Source organism: Stegostoma tigrinum, chromosome 26 (assembly GCF_030684315.1).
Source record: "Stegostoma tigrinum isolate sSteTig4 chromosome 26, sSteTig4.hap1, whole genome shotgun sequence".
NCBI classification, from domain to species: Eukaryota; Metazoa; Chordata; class Chondrichthyes; order Orectolobiformes; family Stegostomatidae; genus Stegostoma; species Stegostoma tigrinum.
Window position 1 is genome coordinate 44,098,458 of NC_081379.1, and position 17,303 is coordinate 44,115,760.

Genomic DNA, 17,303 nt, shown 5'->3' on the forward strand with positions numbered 1-17,303 from the left:
TTCATTAGCCGGTGCTAAAAAACTGGGACATTTTGACCGTATTCTCATTTTTAAAGGAAGGAAAATGGGAAGATTTAGTAAACTTACTGCGGGAATTGAAGGAAATATGTACAGATTTTGTATACCCAAGGTGTACAATGTTAGCCAGGCATGATGTAGATGTAGGGGAATCAGTTGAAAATATGAAAAGGAAAAAATGTCAAGAATACATGTAAAACCTGCATAAGGAATGAATAAGTATGAATGAATATAATTTTTTGTGTGTTTTATTCATTATATATTGTGTATACCTTATGAAAAAAATATATTTGTAAAAATCCTTTTAGTTCTCCAAAGGTAGAGGCACATATAGACTGTTATTACTTTTATTTGAAATATAACCTGAATAATGGAAGTTTGGACTGTTTCATTGCAGAGAATAAACTAGGTTCCTCCCCCCCGCAATGTGTAGTGTTCACTTATTGGTTCCACAAGGGCAGATGATTTTTGCTGAAAGATTTGATATAATTGAGCAAAGGTGCCCTCTTGGTTTAAAGAAAGAAATTGCTAAGAACAGCTTTTGGATTGTTTAGAAGTAGCACTTTTGTCACAGAACTGAGAAGAAAACAGTTGGTTTCTCAGATTTTCGGAAGCCTTCAAGCAAACCATCTGTGAATGGGAAAGAAATTATATTCAAAGACTTTGCTAAGAAAGACAACGTCTAACTCCAGTCAAGACCTAGGTCCAACTGACTGGACACCAAGTTGAAGTGCACCACAGTCAACAACAATATGATACCATCACCAAAAGCCAGAAAAAGTCAGTAGTTACCTCATTATGGTTTGGACTCTAGATTCACCGACTTTGTTCCTTTTCATCTACATTTTCTACACATAATGTTCTTGCAAAACCTGTTTGTCTCATTTATCCTGCCCATTCCTATTTATGAATGAATGTGTGTGTATGTTTGGATTTAAAGGTATAGTTTAAGTTTGCACATAATAATTAATAATATATTTTTCTACATTTTAGAGGATATGTCTGTTGTAATAAGTAATTATTATTCATTGAAACCTGGTGTGAGTTTATTTTATCTCTCTAAGCGATCACAGTTCTACATTAACCATCCTAGTGATTAAATTGGTCATATATTACATCCTTAATATATCACAGAGTTGATTTCCAGTACACTCTTCCCATCAGGGTTGTAACAATGTCCTATTGTAAATTACCATGTTAACCATTCACATCAATTTTGCTATTTTAACTGGCACAATGTATTTAAGTGCGGTACCAATAGATGGCTCTGTGGAGCAAGATTGAAGGAAAATCGTCATCTACCAACTAAGGGCAAACTTGAGTAAAGGTAGGAGAGTTAAGGCCAGAAATCACACAAAACCAGGTTATAGCCCAACAGGTTTATTTGAAAACACAAGCTTTATGAGCTTCACTCCTTCTTCAGGTGTTAGTGTGAGAGGTGGTATCAGACACAGAATTTATCAGTAAAAGATCAAAGGCTGACACCACTGATGAAGATGTATTAAACAAACCTAAGATGCCATTAAATCTTTAATCAGTTAGAAGGTTTTAATTGATTAATGTGTATATGTAAATCCATGAATTCTTTTCAAGTCACTGCCTTGAGAGAACTAAAGGTTTTATCAGTGTAAAGAAGAGGTGAAAGTTCAGGTTCGACAATGCATGTTAGGTGTGAGGCCTTGTTTACAAACTGCTTGTGTTTTGGTTTGGAGCCAGACTGGTTTTAGTTCTAAAGTAGGAATTTATAAAACGCCACATTGACTGATGGTCTATAAATTGTGTGTTTTTTCAACAAAATAGAATGTATCTGCAAATACAAATTCACCCCATAGATTTGTGTGTGTGTGTGTGTGTGTGTGTGTGTGTGTGTAGGAGTGGGGGAGAGAGAGGGAGTGTATGTATATGTGTTTAATGCATCCTCATTAATGGTATGATGCCTCAATCTTTTACTTATAAGTTATACGTCTGTAACCATGTCCCTGATTAACACCGGAAGAAGAAGTGAGGCTCTGAAAGCTTCTGTTTTCAAATAAATTTGTTGGACTATAACCTGTTGTCGTGTGATTTGTGACCTTGTCCACCCCAGTCCCAACACCAACACCTCCACATCATAATAGAATTAAATAAGAGATTCTATATAAAATATATAAATAAAACAGTTCATCAATTCAGAGATAATGGGAACTGCAGATGCTGGAGAATCCAAGATAACAAAGTGTGGGGCTGGATGAACATAGCAGGCCAACCTTGGGTCTAGGCCCGAAAAGTCAGCTTTTGTGCTCCTGAGATGCTGCTTGGCCTGCTGTGTTCATCCAGCCCCACACTTTGTTATCTTCAATTCATCAATTCACGCTGGTACAAGAACACGGGAAAATTTACTGTACAGCTCAGCCAAACAAGCCCATTCCTTTATCCTGATAGGCCCACATGCCCACAGGTAAGGACACATGCTCACACATAGATACTAATTACACTGCATCCCATGATGAATACTTACAAGAGCAGAGGTGAATATGCATGTCTAGAGAGGAACCATTCTTAAAACCCATAAGTCATCGTGTAAGTATGTTCATGTCAACTGATCTGAATCACAGCAGTCACTAGGCTTTGAATTTGATATGATAGACAATAACTCAAGGCAATGCAATCTTAGACGTTCTCAGACTTGAAAGGCTTGTAAGTGGTTCTCTGTGGAGATGAAGAGCAGCAACTGACCCACTCTGTTTAAAATAGCAAGGCACATAGCTACCCAGTTGGTTGCCATGAGAACTGCAGTGATGATTCACCTGTACGCATTCGTAATGTATTAGTACAGGCAGGTAGAAAAAATATTGGTGAGGAGATTGCATCCTTAGCTCTCGGATTGAGAATTATCTCAAAACGTAATTACCCAAAATCATTCCATTCAAAGCTTGTGATATTCCCCTCCAGCGAGTTGCAACAATCTTTCATGCAAATTGCAGAGTATTACATTCTTGTTGTTAAGCTCTTTTTCTGTCACTTCTGCCACAAACTGAGTGTTAAAATCTTTAATCTTTTATCTCATTATAACTCGCATTTATATAGCCACATTAACACTGTAAAACGTGCCAAGGCACAGGAATGCAACAGACATAAATTGACACTAAGCCAGGAAAGGGAGCATTAGCACAAATGATGAAAATTTTGGTAAAGTGGATAAACTTAAGGAATTTTTCAAAAGAGGAGAAGATTCAAGGAGGGAGTTACAAAATCTCGCCCAGAGGGCCTGCTTTTGGTGCAGTGGCATTATCCCTAGCTCTGGCCCAGGAGACCCAGGTTCAACTCTCACCTGCTCCTGAGGTGTGTGATAGCATTTCAGAACTGGTTGATTAGAAAATTTTAAAAAAAAATCTGGGGCATTTATCTCTTCTGGCTTTTCTTTATAATTTCCTGCCTTGACTTATTTTCTCTTTTCCTATCTTTCTATGCCTTTGTCCAGTCTGTGTCTATTTCTCATTCCCTTTCCTGGCTTTAGCTAGCTTTACGAGTATCACGATCATACCATCAGCCATTTGCTTCAAGGTCCTGTTGGCAATTTGTTCCTATATTCTAATTTCAAGGAATGCTGGAAAAAGACAAAGGAGGACTGCTCCTTGAATCCTAGAAGAGGTGCGTAAGAAAATTCAAGAACAGCTGATATAGAACTTGGGTCAAAGATATAGGATGTAAGGAACATCTTAAAGGAGAAAAGGGAAGAGATTTGGGAAGAGTATTTCAGAGCTTAGGCAGTGGCAGTTGAAGTCATCGAGTAGAGACATTATATTCAGGAATATGTGAGAGCGCAAAATGAAGAATGCAAGAGGGCATGCCAGGAGCAACACCAGGCACACCTACAAATGAGCTACCACATTTGTGGAGCTACAACACAGGACTACCTTCCATGTTAAACACCATAACCACCAAGAGACAGAGCTAGGCAATCTGACAATCCAGTCATGAATGTTGGTGGGCAATTAAACATCTCACTGGAAGAGGAGGCTCCACAAGTAGCCCCATCCTCAACAATGGAAGGACACACAACATCAGTGCAAAAGATAAGGCTGAAGCTTTTGCAGCAATCTTCAGCCAGATGTGCTGACTGGATGATGCATTTCAGCCTCCTCTAGTGGTCCCCAGCGTTACAGCCTTCAGCCGATTCAATTCACTCCACATGGTATTAAGAAATGGTTGAAAACTTTAGATACTGCAAAGGCTACAGGCCCTGACAAAATTCCAGCAATAGTACTGAAGACTTGAGCTGCAGAATTTGCTGCTCCCCTAGCCAAGCTGTTCCAGTACAAATAGAACATAGAGCATAGAACAGTACAGCACAGTACAGGCCCTTCAGCCCACGATGTTGTGCCGACCTATTATCCTACTAAGATCAATCTACCCTGCATACCTTACATTTTACTATCCTCCATGTGCCTATCCAAGAGGCGCTTAAAAATCTCTAATGTAACTAAATCCACTACCACTGCCAGCATTGCATTCCACACACCCACCACTCTCTGTGTAAAGAACCTACCTCTGACATCTCCCCGATACCTTCCTCCAGACACCTTAAAATTATGCCCCTTCATAATAGTCATTTCCACCCTGAGAAAAAGACTCTGACTATCACTCTATCTATGCCTCTCATCATCTTGTGAACCTCCACCAAGTCACCTCTCATCCTTCTTTGTTCCAATGAAAGAAGCTCTAGCTCCCTTAATCTTTTCTCGTGACACCTGCCCTCCAGTCCAGACAGCATCCTGGTAAATCTCCTCTGCACCCTCTGCAAAGCTTCCACATCATTACTATAATGGAGGTGACCAGAACTGAACACAATATTCCAAGTGTGGTCTAACCAGAGTTTTATAGAGCTGCAGCATAACCTTGTGGCCCTAAAACTCAATTCCCCTGCCAATGAAAGCCAACACACCATACACCTTCTTAACAACCCTATCAACTTGGGTAGCAACTTTGAGGGATTTATGGACATGGACCCCAAGATCCCTTTGTTCTTCCACACTGCCAAGAATCCTGCCATTAACCCTGTATTCTGCATTCAAATTCGACCTTCCAAAATGAATCACAGCACACTTTTCCGGGTTGAATTCCATCTGGCACTTCTTTGCCCAGCTCTGCATCCTGTCAATGTCCTGTTGCAAACTACAACAGCCCTCCACGCTGTCCACAACTCCACCAAGTCGACAAACTTACTAACCCACCCTTCCACTTCCTCATCCAAGTTCATTTATGAAGATCACAAAGAGCAGAGGTCCCAGAACAGATCCCTGCGGAACACCACTGGTCTCTGAGCTCCAGGCTGAATTCTTTCCATCTACTACCACCCTCTGTCTTCGATTGGACAGCTAATTCTGCATCCAGACAGCCAAATTTCCCTGAATCCCATGCCTCCTTACTTTCTGAATGAGCTGATCATGTGGAACCTTATCAAATGCCTTGCTAAAGTCCATATAGACCACATGCACTGCTCTACTTTCAAAAATGTGTTTTGTCGCATCCTTTAAGAATTCAATAAGGCCTTTGAGGCATGACCTTCCCCATGACTATAAGATAGTTCAGCTATAGTATTTGTTTCATTAACGCAAGTTGGCTGTAACATGATTGATGAATAACAGACACTGTTTGAACAGCACCAACATTCTGCTGCTCAGGCATAATGATTTCCTGTAGTTATTTCCCTATAGCATGATTTTCAATGGTGATTTTCAGTAGCACAAGGTCACACAATAATGCAACTATCAGTTTACAGGAGAACTACCCGTACAGTTACAACACTGGTATCTACCTGACAATGTGGAAAGTTGCCCAAGTATGTCCAGTACACAAAAGGCAGGACAAATCCAGCCTGGCCAATTCCTGACCCATCAGTCTCCTCTCGATCATCAGTAAAGTGATGGAAGGTGTCAGTAACAGTGCTATCAAGCAGCACCTGCTCAGCTACAACCTGCTCAGTGATGCCCAGTTTGGGTTCTGCCAGGGCCACTCAGCTCAAGACCTCACTACAACCTTGGTCCGAAAATGGATAAAAGAGCTGAATTCCAGAATTGAGGTGAGGGTGACAGCCCTTGATATCAAGCCTGCATTTGACTGAGTGTGGCATCAAGGAGCCCTGGCAAAACTGGAATCAATGGGTATCAGGGCAAACGCTCCGGTGGTTGGAGTCACACCTGGCACATAGGAAGATGGTCGTGGTTGTGGGAGAACAATCATCTCAGCTCTGGGACATCTCTGCAGAGTTCCTCAGGGTAGTGTCCTTGGCCCAACCATCTTCAGCTGCTTCATCAATGACCTTCCCTCCATCATAAGGTCAGATGTGAGGATGTTCGCTGATGATTGCACGATGTTCAGCACCATTCACGACTCCCCAGATACTGAAGCAGTCCGTGTTCACATGCAACAAGTTCTGGACAATGTCCAGACTTGGGCTGACAGGTGGCAAGTAACATTCGTGTCACACAAATACCAGGCTATGACCATCACCAATAAGAGACAATCTAACCACCGACCCCTGGTTTTCACTGAGTCACCCCACTATCAACATCCTGTGGATAGTCATTGACCAGAAGCTCAACCGGATTCACCCCATAAACGCAGTGGCTACAACAGCCGGTCATAAGCTAGGTATATCGTAGCCAGTAACTCACCTCCTGACTCCTCAAAGCCTGTCCGCCACCAACAGGCATAACTCAGGAGTGTGATGGAGTGCTCCCCACTTGTCTGGATGGGTGTAGCCCCAACAACACTCAAGAAGCTTGATACCATCCAGAACAAAGTAGCCAACTTGATTGGCACTATATCCACAAGCATCTACACCCACCACCACTGACACTCAGTAGCAGCAGTGTGTACTATTTACAAAATGCATTGCACAAATTCACCAAAAATCCTCATTCAACACCTTCCAAACCCATGACCACTTCTGTCTAGAAAGATAAGGACAGCAGATATATGGGAATGCCGCCATTTTCAAGTGCCCCTCCAAGCCACTCACCGTCCTGATTTGGAAAAGAAACGCCATCGCTTCACTGTCAGTGGGTCAAAATCCTGGAATTCCAAACCCTAATGACATTGTGGGTCAACCCATAGCAGGAGGACTGCAGCGGTTCAAGAAGGCAGCTCACCAGCACCTTCTCAAGGGCAACTAGGGACGGGCAATAAATGCTGGCCCAGCCAGCAATGCTCACGTCCCACAGATGAATAATAAAAAAAATTAAAATTGGGGTATTAGGTCTGAGCTTTGCAGTATTGCTGCACTAGCCATGAATGGTGGTAGACAATTCACAAGGCTCCAAAAATATCCACTATCCTCAACACTGGGGAAGCGCAGAACATCCGTGCAAAACACAGTGCTGAACTCAAGTGCCAGGAGGGCTGAGAGTTTGATCATTTTGGCTTCCTCCTGAGGTCCCTTCTGCCTCAGATGCCGTTCTTGAGCCAAGGTGAACCATTCCATGATATCTAGAACAGCCAACTGCAATGGCTCTGTGGCCTAAAAACATTCATAGAGTCCCTGCATTGTGGAAGCAGGCTCATCGAGTCCACACTGACCATCCCTCCCAGACCCACACCCCACCCGTCTCACTGTAACCCTGCATTTCCCATGGGACACTATGGGCAATTTAGCATGGCCAGTCCACCTAACCTTACTTCCACTCCTATGTCTTATGGTCGTATGGTCTTAACCTGCACATCTTTGGACTGTGGGAGGAAACACATGCAGACACAGGAAGAATGCGCAAACTCAAAAAAAACAGCCACCCAAGGTTCCGATTTCCTCCCTCAGAGAAAAGATGTGCGGGTTCGGTGGATTGGCCGTGCTAAATTGCCCTGGGATGTTCACGCTCGGCGGGTTAGCCTTGGGCAATATAGGGTTACTTGAATAGGGTGGGCGACTGGGTCTGTGTGGGATGCTCTTTGAAGGGTCAATGGAGACTTGATGGGTCATATTACACTTCATCAGCATGAATGTGCCCACTCACCTAACTTGATTAAATCACACTGAAGCATCCTCCTCACAGCTCACCCTCCTACCCAACTTTGTATTGTCTGCAAATTTGGAGATATTACATTTAATTCCCTCATCTAAATCATTACTATATATTGTGCTGGCATCCAAGCACTGATTTCTGTGATATCCCACTAATTATCGACCGACACTCAGAAAAATATCAGTCTATTCCTACTTGTTGTTTTCTATCTGGCAGCCAGTTCTATATCTATGTCAGTACACGAACCCTAATCCCACACACTTTAAATTTACATGATAAACACCTATGTGGGACCTCATTTGAAAGCCTTCTGAAAGTCCAATAAACTGCATCCACTGGCCCCCACATTTACCAATTCTACTAGTTAAATTGTTGAAAAATTCCAGTAGATCTGTCAAACGGGATTTCCCTTTCATAAATCCATGCTGACTCTGTCTTATCCTGACAGTGTGTACCAAGTATTCTGATATTACATTTCTTATAATGGGCTCTAACATTTCCCCGCCACTGATGCCAGGCAGACCGGTCTATACTCATTTGTTTGCTTTCACCCCCTCACCAGACCCTGCGCTCCCCCAACATTTCTGGGACATAATTTGTGTCCATTTTTGTGATTACAGAAATAATGTATACATTTAATTGGTCAGCCTCTGTTTCTGACTGTAAGAGATTTATATTTCTCTTCATTAATCTTTTTCTTCTCACATGCCTGTCAAAGCTGTGACAATCAGTTTATGTATTCCCCACAAGCTTACTTTTGTGCTCTATTTGTTCTCTCTCCATTAATCCTTGGTCCTCAATTGCTGAAATCTAAATCAGTGTCAATTCCCAGGTTTGCTGCTTTAATTGACCAATTTGTAGGCCCTCTCCTTGAATCTAATACTATCCCTAATTTCACTTGTTAGCCATGGTCAGGCCGTCTTACCTGTTTTCATTCCAGACAGAAATGAACAAATTAGTTCTGAGGAAGTGTCACCAGACCCAAAATGCTAACATTGTTTCTTTCCTTTACAGATGCTCCCAGACCTGCTGAGCTTTTCCAGCAACCTCTGTTTCTGCATCCGCAGTTCTTTCGGTTTATTTAGAAATGAACGATTGTTGCTCTCATTAAATGTTTGCCATCGCCTATCTACTGTCGCCCCTTTTAGGAACAAAAACAGATCTCCAGCATCCACAGTTCTTTGCTTACATTATCCCTTATAGCCACGTCCCCCAGGTTGTCACAGCCCACTCCTGCCTTTCGCCTAGTAGCTTCCTTTGTTTAGATTCAGGGCCCTAGACTCAGAATCAATTACATCTCCATCTTAATGAAGAGTTTTATCTTATTATGGTCACTCTTCCCAGGGAACCTTGCACCGCTAAATTAGAAAAGGAACCCTTCCAAGTTCGGGAGTACCACAATACTGTCTTCAGAAATGGAGATAAGTCATGCTATGGAAGCTATTGAGAGACTTTCCCTGCATTAGGCATTCCCTATTGTGGGGACAATTTTAACAGCATTCTTCAGAACTACCTTCTATGACAAAGGAGATCTGCCAGAGATACACTGCAGCCCTTCTAGAAACACCTTTGCCTTTATTAACAGAAAATTCCAAGATGAATGATGGGAACAACACCAGGACCTCTCTATTATACTCATTGAGCTGACCAAAGCATTTGATTCACTAAACCACATGATTGTATGGATTGTGCTCCAAAAATTTCAATGCCCAGCAAACTTTAACACATTCCGAAAATTACTTCATGATGATGTAACTACACAGATTGACAAGTCGCCAGGCCCGGACCAGATTTGTCCTCGGCTGCTTTGGGAAGCGAGAAATGCAATTGCTTCGCCACTTGCGAGGATCTTTGCTTCCTCGCTCTCCACTGGAGTTGTACCTGAGGACTGGAGAGAGGCAAATGTAATTCCTCTCTTCAAGAAAGGAAATAGGGAAATCCCCGGCAATTACAGACCAGTAAGTCTTACGTCTGTCGTCTGCAAGGTGTTAGAAAGGATTCTGACAGATAGGATTTATGACCATCTGGGAGAGCATGGCTTGATCAAATACAGTCAACACGGCTTTGTGAGGGGCAGGTCATGCCTCACAAACCTTATCGAGTTCTTTGAGAATGTGACTAGAAAAGTTGATGAGGGTTGAGCTGTGGATGTGGTATATATGGACTTCAGTAAGGCATTTGATAAGGTTCCCCATGGTAGGCTCATTCAGAAGGCCAGGAGGAATGGGATACTGGGGAATTAGCTGTCTGGATACAAAATTGGCTGGCCAACAGAAGACAGCGAGTGGTAGTAGAAGGACAATATTCTGCCTAGAAGTCAGTGGTGAGTGGTGTTCCAAAGGGCTCTGTCCTTGGGCCTCTACCGTTTGTAATTTTTATTAATGACTTGGATGAGGGGATTGAAGGATGGGTCAGCAAGTTTGCAGACGACACAAAGGTTGGAGGTGTCGTTGACAGTGTAGAGGGCTGTTGTAGGCTGCAGCGGGACATTGACAGGATGCACAGATGGGCTGAGAGGTGGCAGATGGAGTTCAACCTGGATAAATGCGAGGTGGTGCATTTTGGAAGGTCGAATTTGAAAGCTTTAGTACAGGATTAAGGATAGGATTCTTGGCAGCGTGGAGGAACAGAGGGATCTTGGTGTGCAGATACATAGATCCCTTAAAATGGCCACCCAAGTGGACAGGGTTATTAAGAAAGCATATGGTGTTTTGGCTTTCATTAACAGGGGGATTGAGTTTAAGAGTCGTGAGATCTTGTTGCAGCTCTATAAAACTTTGGTTAGACCGCACTTGGAATACTGCGTCCAGTTCTGGGCGCCCTATTATAGGAAAGATGTGGATGCTTTGGAGAGGGTTCAGAGGAGGTTTACCAGGATGCTGCCTGGACTGGAGGGCTTATCTTATGAAGAGAGGTTGACTGAGCTCGGACTTTTTTCATTGGAGAAAAGGAGGAGGAGAGGAGACCTAATTGAGGTATACAAGATAATGAGAGGCATAGATAGAGTTGATAGCCAGAGACTATTTCCCAGGGCAGAAAAGGCTAACACGAGGGGTCATAGTTTTAAGCTGGTTGGTGGAAAGTATAGAGGGGATGTCAGAGGTGGGTTCTTTACACAGAGAGTTGTGAGAGCATGGAATGCATTGCCAGCAGCAGTTGTGGAAGCAAGGTCATTGGGGTCATTTAAGAGACTGCTGGACATGCATATGGTCACAGAAATTTGAAGGTGCATACATGAGGATCAATGGTCGGCACAACATCGTGGGCTGAAGGGCCTGTTCTGTGCTGTACTGTTCTATGTTCTATGTTGTATGTTCTAAATGTCTTGGGATAGGAAATCTGAAGCAGACACCTCCAAAATCAGAACTCGTGTTTTCCCAGAATGATTCCTGGGATGGCAGGACTAATGTATGAGGTGAAACTGAATTGATTAAGACTATCTTCACTGGAGTTTAGAAGAGTGAGGGGTAATTGTAGAGATTATAACAAGGTCAGCCAGGTGGGCCTCATTGAATATGAGTTCCCTGATTGGGGCTGTTCGGCCATTCCAATCAGGGAGCCCTGATGACAGATAAAACCAGGAGTGTCAGAGGTTCTGTTCACTCTGAGAGCTGGCTCTGAGGGAGCTGGATCAGTGTCAAAGACTCTCCATGTGTAAATAAAGGGTGACTTTGTGTCTGGAGACCAGCCTCTGTGGAGTTATTTCAGTGACCTCACAGAAATCTATAAAATTCTAATAGGACAAGACAAGGTTAAGGCAGGAAGGATGTTCCTAATAACTGGGGGGTCCAGAGCCAGGGTTTGCGATGTAAGAAAACTGGGTAGGCCATTTCGAACTGAGCTGACAGGAATTTCTTTTCACCCAGGGAGTCATGAGCCTGTAGAATTCTCTGCCACGGAAAGCAGTTGAAGCCAAGAAATTGAATGTTTTTAAAGAGTTAGAACTAGTTCTCAGGGCTAAAGCAATAAAGGGTGTGGGGAGAAAATGGAAATGGGGACTGAGTTGGATGATCATATTAAATGGCAGAGCAGGAAGAAAGGGCCAAATGGCCTGCTCCAGCTCCTGTTTTCAATATTAATCCACTGGATGTTTAGTCTTGATGTGAGCAAAAGCTTGGAAGATCTCGGCTTGAATACCACCCAGGTTTGATGTGCATTCTCTCCTATTGTTGGTCGTCCACATGCAGTATCTACCACAGGATAGTGGGGCATCGCCTGAGGATAACCAGTTGCCACTGTGGGTTCAAAGATGTGAAGTTATTGAAACCATTTTTTGACAGGTGGTATTGTAAGAAAAGAGAGACCATCTTTGAGCTAAAGGTACTAGTGCCTTCAAAAAGCTTTGCATGTCAGAATTGTCAGCATTTCGTTGAACTTCTTAAGTTTCCTCTGCCTATCACTTGCCCTTTACGTTCTGAAATTGTTTTTAGACATCAGCCTGGAGCTGTTGGAATGCTGCCTTCTTAACTTGTGACCTCGGTTTGTTCTTCCTGCTCTTATCCCAGGGGAGTCACATACTTCTGCAGCTCCAAAGTGTCGCTGTCAGCTTTGTCTTTCCAGCAAAGGGGGCATCACCCTGTTTGCTCCTTCAGCACCACCTCCCCAGAAAGGCGAGTCTCACTTAAGGTGACAATATTCGTTCCAAGCATTATTGACCCAAGTAAACCAATCGCTGTTTCTCTTTCTGGGTGGTCACATTTGAGATGTCCAGGAGCTTCCAAGTTGCAAAATTTAAAGTTTACTTTCTTTGATAGTGATCCCACAGAGTTTGGTTTCTCAGCCAGAAGAGTGTGGACCAGCTTATCTTAGACCACCTTTTCCAACCCTTTTCCCATTTGAGATGAACGGAGGGTATCCTAAAGAGGACAGCTCAGTCACAGACACAGTGACCCAAAGGTGCTCGCTCTCAGCGGAGGTGTCCAGTGACTTTCACGCACCATCAACTGTGTGTTAGATCTTTACTGGGGACTGTCAGTGTCCCAGAATCACCAATTTTTCATTCCTGGGGGAATGGGCAGATGGACACCGGCCAAAGTCAGCAAGTGGCAATTTAATGCCGGGATCTTGGAAACATCATCATTGTCCATAAATCTCAGTGAAGTGCTGAGCCACAATGACCATGACTATCCTATCACAGCTGGCTCTGTTCAAACATGGACAAAAGAGCTGGATTCCAGTCGTGAGGTGAGTATGACTGCCCTTGTCATCAACGTTTGATGAAACTGGAGTCAGCAGAATTGGAGAAAACACCCTGCTGGTTGGAGTCATACCTGACACATAGGAAGATGGTTGTGGTTGTTGGAGGTCAATCATCTCAGCTCCAGGCTGTCTCTGTAGGAGTTCCTCAGGGTAGTGTCCTAGGCCCAGCCATCTTCAGCTGCTTCATCAATGACCTTCCCTCCACTGTAAGGTCAGATGGGAGGATGTTCACTGATGATTGCACAATGTTCAGCACCATTCGCAACTCCTCTGATACTGAAGCAGGCTATGCCCAAATGAACCAATACCCAGGCATGAGTTGACAAGCAGTATGTAACATTCATGCCATGCAAGTGCCAGGGAATGCTCATCTCCAACAAGAAAAAATCTAACCATTACATTTTGATATTTAATGGTATCATCATCACTGAATTCACCATTATCCAATCCTGGGGCTTATTGTTGACCAGAAACTGAATTACACTAGCTATATAAATACAGTGGCTACAATAGGACAGAGGCTAGGAATCTTACAGCAAGTAACTCACTTCCTGACTGCCCATTGTCTGTCCACCATCTACAAGGCACAAGTGAGGAGCATGATGGAATGAGTGCAGCTCCTACAACAACATCCAGGATAAAGCAGTCCACTTAATAGGGACCAGATCCACAAGCATTAACTCCCTCCAGCACCGTCACTCGGAGGCAATGTGTACTGTCTGTAAGAGGTAGTGCAGAGATTCACCAAGGCACCTTAGACAGCACTTTCCTAATGCACAGCAACTTCCTACTAGGAAAAGGGCAACAGATAAATGCTAGCTCCCCTCCAAGCAGTTCAACAAAGCAGTTCACCACCACCTTCTCAACAGTAAATAGCATTGGGCAAAAACTACTCGACCAGGCAGTGATGCCCACATCTCGTGAAAGAATAAAAAAGCCTTTTTTCCCCTTTCTGCTCATTGAGGTGCATTATGTGTTCTGGCATCTCCTTCTCACGATCTGACGTTGAGGACTTTTGGACTAAACTCTTAGACTGGGTTTCTTATAAGTAGATTTAGAAATCAAAGATGATGTTCAAACATGGTGCTGATGTCACTGAAGTTACCTGCAGACTGGAGATCGTGTATCTCCCTCTGGTCATCAGTTCAGTTTTGAAAAAGAAGTGGCTGACATTAGAGAGTGTCTCATCTGGGCAGGATTTAATACTGCCACCATAGAGCGCTCCCTGGCAGAGCCCGCAAAGGAAGTCAATGCTTCACACCAGCTGTGAGGGCAAATGAAGGATAGCCAGTCTACTTTAAACTCAATTGGAAACGTAGAAACTGGGAGGAGGAGTGGGCTACTCAGTCCCTCAAACCCGCTCCACCATTCGATACGATCATGACTGATCCTTTATCTCAATGCTATGTTTTCATTTTCTCTCTGCACCCCAAGTAACCACAAGGCTTGTAGTTTTCTGAGGCAACTCGTCAACCCAGTAATCACCTTGGCGAATTTAATCAAGTTGGTAAGACATGGCCTTTCTCAGAGCTTTAGTTATGAACCCCTTGTAGCAGTGTCTCTGTGAAAGGGCCGGTTTTTTCCTCAGTGGATAGTTAGTATAAGCACTGCTCAGCATGGAACCCAGCTTCAGCTGAGCTAGCTGATCACACCTAAGCCCTGGAGGTGCCAAGCTAATACTGACTGTTGCTGGTGGAAGGACTTCACGCTGCTCACTGAGCGAAACTAGTTTCCACTTGAAATAAAAATCTAAAAGCAAGATCTTCCATCTATACTGCATCATGGAAATCTAAAGCACACCAAAACAGCAAAATATTCTGAACAACGTCAAAAATGAGCTGATTTTCTTTACATTTGACAGGTGCTTGATGGTCAGACTCGATCAGACGCAACCTAAAAATCGATCAGGAAACAGTGATTGAAAGAAAACCATTTAGGATTAGGATCATTAGATTTTGATTTATAGTCCCAAAGGAGCATGCAAGAGAAGCAAATCAAAACAGTAAGTGCTGAAAATACTTTGCAGAACTGGCAGCATCTGGGAGAGCAAGAGAGAGACAGACAGACAGTTCCAACCTGGATTTCCCAATGACCAAATATTTGTGATTCTGGCCTGGGTGGGGGTTGTGCATGGTGAGCCTTTGGAATCTCCAACAGAGAGAGACTCGGATGGAGCTGTGAAAACTTGAAGATTCCCCCTACTCTAGAAGATATCTCCCTCTCCGCTTCTACTACCGCCAAACCTCATATTTCCTGCCTGTGCTAACCTACCAATCCTTGTGCACTGGTACTCTTCGACCTGGTGTCCAACTTTCCTGGCCCTATATCTATCTTATACCTTATCCCCTATGCATATCCAGTTTACTACCTACCCCTTAGGACACTACCGATCCAGCATCCTAAACTCGCTCTTAAACTTAGGTACTAATCCTCTCACAGGAGCTGTCAAAGTGCCTGGATGTATTGCTGGACATTTAAATGAGAGAATTTGACAGCTGAGGTGCTGTGGAAGAGGGGGGCATGGTTTGCCTTCCGCATACTGTCAGGAATACTGAGCTCAGAGATAATGGGAACTGCAGATGCTGGAGAATCCGAGATAACAAAGTGTGGAGCTGGATGAACACAGCAGGCCAAGCAGCATCTTAGGAGCACAAAAGCTGACGTTTCGGGCCTAGACCCTTCATCAGAAAAGGGGGACGGGGAGAGGGTTCACATATAAATAGGGAGTGAGGGGGAGGCGGACCAAAGATGGATAGAGGAGAAAATAGGTGGAGAGGAGAGTATAGGTGGGGAGGTAGGGAGGGGATAGTCAGTCCAGGGAGGACGGACAGGTCAAGGAGGTGGGATGAGGTTAGTAGGTGGGAAATGGAGGTGCGGCTTGAGGTGGGAGGAGGGGATAGGTGAGAGGAAGAACAGGTTGGGAAGCGGGGATGAGCTGGGCTGGTTTTGGGATGCAGTGGGGGAAGGGGAGATTTTGAAGCTTGTGAAGTCCACATTGATACCATTGGGCTGCAGAGTTCCCAAGCGGAATATGAGTTGCTGTTCCTGCAACCTTCGGGTGGCATCATTATGGCACTGCAGGAGACCCATGGTGGACATGTTGTCTGAATAATGGGAGAGGGAGTTAAAATGGTTCGCGACTGGGAGGTGCAGTTGTTTATTGTGAACCGAGTGTGGGTGTTCTGCAAAGCGGTCCGCAAGCCTCCGCTTGGTTTCCCCAATGTAGAGGAAGCCACAATGGGTACAGCAGATGCAGTATAGACAACCTGTCCATCATGGGCCTCCTGCAGTGCCACAATGATGCCACCCGATGGTTGCAGGAACAGCAACTCATATTCCGCTTGGGAACCCTGCAGCCCAATGGTATCAATGTGGACTTCACAAGCTTCAAAATCTCCCCTTCCCCCACTGCATCCCAAAACCAGCCCAGCTCGTCCCCACCTCCCTAACCTGTTCTTCCTCTCACCTATCCCCTCCTCCTACTTCAAGCCACACCTCCATTTCCTCCCTACTAACATCAACCTGCCCCCTTGACCTGTCCGTCCTCCCCAGACTGACCTATCCCCCCCACCTCCCTGCCTATACTCTCCTCTCCACCTATCTTTTCTATCCATCTTTGCTCCGCCTCCCCCTCTCTCCCTATTTATTTCGGAACCCTCTCCCCATCCCCCTCTCTGATGAAGGATCTAGGCCCGAAACGTCAGCTTTTGTGCTCCTAAGATGCTGCTTGGCCTGCTGTGTTCATCCAGCTTCACACTTTGTTAACAGGAATACTGAGCTCTTTGTTTTTGCGGCATACTGCCTGTAATTAACACTCCTCAGAAAATCTAGCCCAACGTTTACGGATGATGGCACTTGATCAGAAGTCCCAATCAGAGTGAGGTCCTTGATCTAATCTCTCATAGGACTAACAAGAGTAAAGCCCGACAGACCAAAACAGATCAATAACAGAAGGGACTCTTCTTCTGGCACTGTTTTCGTTCTTTCGCAGCTGCCATGTGGACTTTTGCAGCCATGCTTGGTGATATGGAATCCCTACAGTGTGGAAACAGACCATTCAGCCAATCAGGTCCACATTAGCCGTCC

General features: G+C 44.2%; 1 long non-coding RNA gene across 1 annotated transcript in view; it reads right to left on the reverse strand.

Moving 5' to 3' along the window:
- LOC132211006 (uncharacterized) overlaps positions 1-17,303 on the reverse strand; it is a 112,965-nt gene that overhangs the window by 65,221 nt on the left and 30,441 nt on the right. The window lies entirely within an intron of this gene.